This window comes from Heterocephalus glaber, unplaced genomic scaffold (genome assembly GCF_053883595.1).
Source record: "Heterocephalus glaber isolate CG9 unplaced genomic scaffold, H.glaber_assembly_v1.0 deba00001577, whole genome shotgun sequence".
In the NCBI taxonomy this organism is placed as follows: domain Eukaryota; kingdom Metazoa; phylum Chordata; class Mammalia; order Rodentia; family Bathyergidae; genus Heterocephalus; species Heterocephalus glaber.
This window is the reverse complement of record NW_028258358.1, coordinates 10,054,510-10,062,341: the sequence shown is the minus strand read 5'-3', so window position 1 is coordinate 10,062,341 and position 7,832 is coordinate 10,054,510. Positions and strand designations below refer to the sequence as shown.

Genomic DNA, 7,832 nt, shown 5'->3' with positions numbered 1-7,832 from the left:
AAATACAATTAATCTCATTTTTTAATGTCCACAATGCCTTTTGGCATACCCAAACACACTCACACATGAAAGCAATCTTCAGAATTCACCACATCCCTTGCTACATCCCTGGTACTATCATCTGCATTCAAGGGTTACAGCCGCACTAAACTTGGCTCCCTGGACATCCCTACAATTCTTGGGAAGCAAGAGTTAGGGACACAGGATCTGAGAGTATGAAAAAATCGTCTTCACATGAGCCAACTGAAGCCTGAGATGTATGTAAAGGGACCTGCCCGAGGGATAGCCTCGGGTGGCTAAGACGGGGCAGGCATCTGAGTAGCGTTGCTACACTGAGTCGAAGATAGGCAAGTCAGTTAAGTACATGGTTCCACTCACTGTCTTTTTCTTTAAAATGACAATTATATGCCTCACAGAAAGGATATGTATAATGAGTTAACTTTACAACAACTCCATTTACTTAGAAACAAAAAACTAGTTGAGTATGTGTCAATGTAAAAGGTGGAAAACATAGTAGTAAACTATCTCCTGCCAGTGTTTTACTAATTATATATTGTTTTCAAGCCTCAGTTTCTTTCTCAGAGAAATGAGACTAATGAGTAATACTTGATTAGGCTTTCTCTAGCATTTACCAGCTACTAAAAATAATGGCCAAAAATATATACATAAAAACACAACTAAGTATGTATTGACCATTTTCAGAATTAGATCATTCTCTATGAGGCCTTAAGAGTATTTCAGTGTGGGAAAAAAAGACTATCTGATATGAATTTCATTTTAAACTATTCTATGAGAATTTTCATACTAATTATACTTCCTTTCAAATAACTTTCTCCAGAGGCAAAATAAACAGTATGTTAGCATAGTATAGTATATCCACAGAAATATACATGCATATATACATATGAAGAGAGACTCTTCAATTTATAAATGGAGGACAATTTTTAATGTTCAATACTTCACCCTATCCTCAAGATTCGTAGATAAATTTGGTAATTATACTACTGCTAGTGGTGCTCATTATTCTACTAGTCTCATGTGGCAACAACCACTGGGACATGATGATTCAAAAAATCCAACTACTAAGTGTGGATCATATTATTGCGAATATAGTAGGCATTAGCTTTAATTCCATTGATCTTCACCAGAACCACCAAATTCAGCCTCTCCCCTATTCACACTCTGCTTAGGTGTTATGGACTGAACTGTGTCCCCTCAAAAGTTGTGCATTGAAGGGAATGGGTAACACAATTTGGCTCTTTTAAGAGGTCTTTCCCAATCCAAAAATGGGCATCTGAAGTGAACAAACATTTCTCACACAAAGAAGTAGATATGGCAAATAAACATGTGAAAAAATGTTCAACATCACTGGTCTTTTGAGAGATGCAAATGAAAACAATACTGAGATTCCACATGACTCCAGAAAGAATGGCTGCTATCATGAAATCAACCAACAACAAATGCTGGTGGGGCTGTGGGGAAAGAGGAACCCTGATCCACTGCTGGTGGGAGTGTAGACTGGTGCAACCACTGTGGAAATCAGTATGGAGATACCTCAAAGAACTAGGACTGGAAGTCCCATTTGAGAATCATACCAGAGTGATATATGTGCACCCATGTTCAGAGCAGCACAGTTTGTAATAGCTAAAACTTGGAAACAGCCCAAATGCCCATCAACTGGAGACTGGATAAAGAAAATGTGTGTTTTTTATAAATTGGAGTACTACTCAGTCATCAAAAATGAGAAATTAGAGACATTTATTGCTAAATGGATGCACATTGAGGCAATACTCTTAAGTGAAATAAACAGGACACACATGTGTAAATACCGAATAGTTTTTCTAGTGTGAGAAACTGCAAGTGTAAATAAGGACTAAAAGGTATAATAGATAATGTGAAATAGGAAGAAAAGGGGCAAAGGGGAGGGTGAAGTGGCAGGGGTAGGGGAAAGGAAAGAAGAGAATGGAATTAATATGAGAAAATGACAAAATGGAAACAAAGTCTTTATAAATAGGGAGCAATGGAGGGGTTGAACGGAGGGCAGAGGAAGGGGGAAAAAATAAGGACCAGGAGAGTATGTAAAGGTGCATATCTCCAATGATTAATGTCATTATATTGTACACCTAAAATGTACCAATAAAAGGATCTACAAAATAAAAAAAAAATGAGGTCTTCAAGGTTCATGAATGTCCTAAAGGTGGCGGCCCAATCCAATATGACTGACGTGCTTATATGAAGTGGAAGAGACAACCAACAAACAACACACACACACAGAGGAAGGTTTAAGTGAGTACACAGCAAGAAGGCAGCCATCTGCAAGCCAAGGGGCAAGGCCTTGGGAGTAGTCAACCTGGCAGTACCTTAGTCTTGGCCACCTAGCCCCCAGAACTATGAGAAAATAAATTTTTGTTATGTAAGGCAGCCAGCTTATAGTATTTTGTAGCAGACTAATACATTGGACATGACCTTTAAAACACCAAAGTCCAAACTTTTCTTTGAATACAACAGCTTATCTTCTCAGCTTTTAATTTTTAACTTTTTTTTTTTCCTTAACCTTACTCACCAGCTCATCAAGAACTCCACAATGAACATCACGGTAGCATGCCAGGACTCTGGCAGGCTGAGATAGGAGGATTTAAAATTCAATCCCAGCCTAGGTAATTTAGTAACTGACACCCTGTCTCAAAATAAAAAATAAAACAGAGCTGGGGACCTAGCTTTATTGTTTCTGTGTGGACATTTCCAGGTGTCCACGAGAGAGGTCCAACTGGTGGGAAGTTTATACATCTTCCAGGTAACAGTTTGCAACCAGTGCTAGGAAAAGAATGAGGATAAAACCCATGATTGTCTCCTCTCACAAACTCTAACCATTATTCTTAACTTACCCTGCTCAGGTTTTATTCCTACTGCATCTGCCTTACAAATCCCAAGCCTGAACGGATAGAGCTATTTCATTTCATCTCTCTCACACTTACTCTGCCAAACACTACTGAGGAAAATCAAACAAGTTTAATTTGGTATCACCATAGATTCCTACTGCTTGTGCTTCTGTTCAGTTTCCTCTCCTAATTTCCTCAATTTCAAACATTTCACTTTTTTCTTCAAACTTCATAACTGTTATCACCCTCTTCGGGCTTCAGCAAGTGACTTTGCCAACTGCTTAATTGGGAAACCCAGAGCTTTGTAATTTGCCTTCCCCATCATATTTGAAGAAGCAAACTTTCCCAATTCATTCCTGCTTCCTAAAGGACACTTTTAAATCATTTATTCCCTCTTTTTCCTGTCTTTCTAACTTTTAAAATATTTTGATTTTATCCTATTCCAAGCAAGAATCTTTCTTTCCTATTAATTTAAAAAAAAAAAAACAATAGGAAAAAACTCGCCCCTGCATCTCCTTTCAGGGACCATTCTAATTCTTTCCTTTCCCTCATAGCCGGGTCTCAGAAGACATCTATACTGGCTCTCTTCAATTCCTCATCACACATTCATGACACCTTCCCAAAACTTGACATCAACATTCTACTAACCAGGGGTCACCACCCTTTTCAGCAAAGGCCTTCCTAAGTTTGTCAAACCATAAGTCTGCGTGGATGAGTCAGGTCTGTCGTTACAGCATAAAAACAGATGTACAAAAATACATAAACACATGATCTTGGCTGCAGTCCAATAAAATTTCTATAGCCAGTGAAATTTCAATTTAATGTGATTTTTCTAAATGGAAAATTACCTTTTGGCTTTAAAGTGTTTTCCAATCATCTAAAACTATAAAAAAATATTTTTAGTTTATTGGTTTCACAAAAACAAGGTAGAAGGCCAGATGTGATTCAAAAGCAGTGGATATTGGATTGATTCTTGTTTCTAATCCCTACGCTGATCCTATTCTTTCCAGAATTACCAATGATCCCTGTATTGCATACCAACCAGCAGTATTTCTGTTATTCTTATTTCACTTGATTTTTCTCCATAATTGTTCTCTAGGTCATTTCCTTTTTCTGGAAGCTTTGCTCTTCCTCATATTTTGTGACAGTTCCCTTCCCTATGTTTCTCTTTTCTCCTTCTAGAAAATTTTTTCTCTTTTCCTCTCAATACCTGTCTAGTCAAGCTGCCCTTTCAGGGTCAGTGTTCCCAAGTCCCCTTCTCTCCACATTTTCCTCTTTCTCATTGAGTTCATCTTTACCTGTTGCCACAGAGATGATGCTTACACTCTTATCTCCCATCTTTGACTCCTGACTGCTCTTCTGAACTTCAGATGCAGAAGTATTTGATATTCTGTCTACATAAACCAAGATCATGCACACGAAACTTCTCTAGACTGAGGCTAGCATATATCCACAGTCTTTTTCAAACAATGCTTCATCCATTTGTCAAGATTAAAAGCAATTCACAAGTTATTCTATATAGATACTTTTGATAGTTTTGTTTTCCTTTTCTCTCTCCCTCTCCCTCACTTTCTTCTGTTTTTATCCCCCCTTCTCCCTCTCTCCCTCTCTTTGCTCTCTCATACACACACACACACACAAACACACACACACACACACACAGCAGGTCTGCTAAGTAAATCTCCTTTGACCTCTGCATATTTTCTCTACATTTCTCTATCCTTCTATATGCCCAAGAGGCTAACCTCTACTTAATGCAACATCCAGATTTCTTTCTCTGTGGCTTCCTATTAGGTTTACTTTCTGATAACAGAACTATTATGAGTTCTTGGATGCTTTACTGTCTTTTGTTGATTTCTTTCACCTTGTCCTCATCCCAGGAAATGATCCTTTCAGAAAAATCTCTATGGATAAACCATCTGAATGTTGCACCTTTTTCCTGACAAGACTCTAACTGAAATATATGCTAACTCACGTTCCTGGATCCAGCCCATTCCCATCCATTCCAGGCCACCACTAGACTAATACAGCTTAGTTACAAATCTGATTTTGGGTCCTTAGGGACCTAGAATAGCTTTCAAGTTAAAGTCCACATCCCTTAGCTTAGCTCACAAATCCCTCCATATCTATTGATCTAACCTTAGTAACCTTAGCTTCAACATCATTTTTTTTCCTTCCATAAACAGAAAACTACTTGCTGATTCCCAACCAAAACATTGTATTCATTCCCCCTTCCTTTTTATTCTATTTTCTCTTCAATGAATTCTTTACTTTCTTCAGCTAGCCAACCCTTCTTCAAAATTAAGCTCAAATGCCTCTCTTGTTGGCACTTCTGGTTTCATTTAGATGCTCATAAATGTGTGTATGTCTATCATATTTTAACATACTTTAATCATAATTATGGATTAATGGTGCCCCCCATTAAACATCTCTAGAAAAGATAATATGATGTATTCTACTTTGCCTATTCTAGCTGCAGATCAGCAAGACTGACCGGCCTATTCCTTCCCTCCTCTTAGTGGAGCCGAAATAATAAAGCCTTCTCTCTTCATTCTGGTCAATGTCAGAAATACTCCTAGAGCTCCAGAAACCCTAACTAGGGCTTTGAATCCTCAGTATCACTCTATATAATGGTAAAATGATCACCAAATTTTTTAGACCAGCCAGAGTCTAAGAAAAAATGGTAGAAAGACCTCACTGTAGGTCATATTCTAAACAGCCAAGCCTTCTCTTGCAATGGGTCGCTTGGCCTCCTCCAAAGTACATGGCTGGCAAAGGGAGTCTGGGAGGAATGAGAGGACTTTTGCAAGAGAACTGAGCAGCCCAGGCATGCACTGGAAACATTTCTCAGTTCCTACTTCTGGGAATTTGGGATGGTATTTGTATGTAGATGGCTATATAGAAAGTTGGGACATAATGGTACATGCCTATAATTCAAGTGTTATGGTTTGGATGTAAAATGCCCCCCCAAATTCTCATGAGTTGGGAAAGTGAATGGATCATGGAATCACTATATTCCCAGTGGATTTACCCGCTGATGAATCTATAGCTGAATGTGCTGTTGGGGTAGGGTTTGGTTGGAAGAAGCAGGTCACTGGGGGCATGAGCTCAGAGGGTGTAGCTCCCTTCTAGGCTCCTCCCCTCTTTCTCTGCTTCCTGGCTGACATGACATGAGCAGTTTTCTTCTGCCCAGGCCTTTCTACCGTGTAATTTCTCCCTTGGAGCCAGACCACCAGGGACTGTAACAGTCAAAATAAACTTCCCCTCCTTTAAGTTGTAGATGTCCAGTATTTTGTTGCAGCAACAAGAACATGATTAAAACACCCAGTGCCCTGGGAGGCTGAGGCAGGAGGATCACAAGTTTGAGCTCAGCCTAGGTGATTTAGTGACTTAGTGAGACTCAAAATTTTTAAAAAGCTGGAGATATCGCTCAATGCAAAGATAGCTGAGATCAATCCCAGGTAGAGAGAGAGAGGAATCAAAATCTTTAAAGTACACATGAAGTACTTTAAAAAGACACTGATGTTCACTCTTATCATCATTCTCTTCCCTCTCAACACTTCTAAATTTAAAGGAGAGACAGACACAGAGATAAAGAAAGAGAAACTGACGTTCACTAGTAATGTTGAGTCTAATTGTCCAAATGTTCCACTTTTTATAACCAGAGCACGGTTTCCTACATCAAATGCTTCCCCCTTAGGCAGCAGAGAGGGGTGTGGGGTGGTGGAATCGTTTTCACTCACTTAAAGCTCCTCATGCTCTCAAATTACACACATGGTTTTGGTTTGTAAATCACCATGGCAATAAGCATGACATAAATAACTCCTAGAGTTCAACAGAGAAAGAATTCTAACAATGAAAATGATAATTAGGAAGAAGTGCACTAGTTCCTCTTAAACTGCTCAAAATAAATAAATAAACACATTTGTGATTACTTGAATCTGTGGGTGTTTGTCCCCCTTGCCTAGAGAGACTAAGAACAAAATAAGAGAGAGGAAAATGGATTTATTGATTCAAATGTAGTTTTTAAAATGAGAAAGATGGCCTGAAGAGTAACAGGAGAAATAAGTCATTCACAAGAATGATATTATGCACCCTCAATAAAAACAAGCTAAAGTAAAAACAATGATTTTTTAAAAATTTTCTCAATAAGAAAAAATTTCCCAACAGGTTAGAGTTAAATATAAAACTAGTGACTAAAGTGGAGAAAAACATGCATAACAAATGGTTAATGATGTTTTGTCAGCCCAGCCATGGCTAGAGGAAAAGTCCTTCTTTCAATATTTTGCCCATAACCCTGATAAACCAACAGGGGCTTTCACACAGCACCTTAAAAGCCTGTCTTATCCTTGGGGTTTCTGCAGCCAATGAAAGTTTGTCACGATGATGTAATGCTCCTGAGTTGTGTTTCAGCACCGAGTGTGTGGTCACCGAGTATCATGCCTGAGAGCTAGGTAAGTTTCTGGATCATATCTTTCTTTCCAGCCTGTTCCCCTGCTTAAACTAATTTCAGCAGGGAGATCATTTGCTTCTTGTCTATTTTACTAACTCTGAACAATGTTTTTTAAATGTGGGCTGGGTTATTATAGAATTGTAAAGACAGCTGGTAAACAAAATGATGGGATCTTAGAGTCAATTTTCCTCTGTTATTAGTATGAAGGCTTTTACTCCTCAGCAATTTATCATCAATTCAGAGGCAAAGAGCAGCAAACACTGTTATGTTTTATTTGTTAAGGGAGCTCTAGTCATTTAACAAATAAGTTTTACTAGAAAGATGTTTTCAGCAAGATGAAAAAGATTTCTTTTTAAAGGTTGACACTGAATTTGACTGATCTCATTGAGTCAACCTGAACTGTAATCACTGGGATAAAGTTGCATTTTTATTGTAAATAGATAATATATAGGTCCTGCCCTCACAGAATTTAAACCTAAAGAAAGAGAGAGAGAGAGAGA

At 38.3% G+C, this 7,832-nt stretch overlaps 1 protein-coding gene across 1 annotated transcript in view; it reads left to right on the top strand.

The window, feature by feature from the left end:
* The first annotated feature begins 7,121 nt into the window (after positions 1 to 7,121).
* Klf12 (KLF transcription factor 12) overlaps positions 7,122 to 7,832 on the top strand; it is a 663,664-nt gene continuing 662,953 nt past the window's right edge. Inside the window, exon 1 of the mRNA XM_087193025.1 lies at positions 7,122 to 7,333. The gene's annotated coding sequence lies outside the window, so the exon portion shown is untranslated. The remainder of the gene's footprint in view (positions 7,334 to 7,832) is intronic.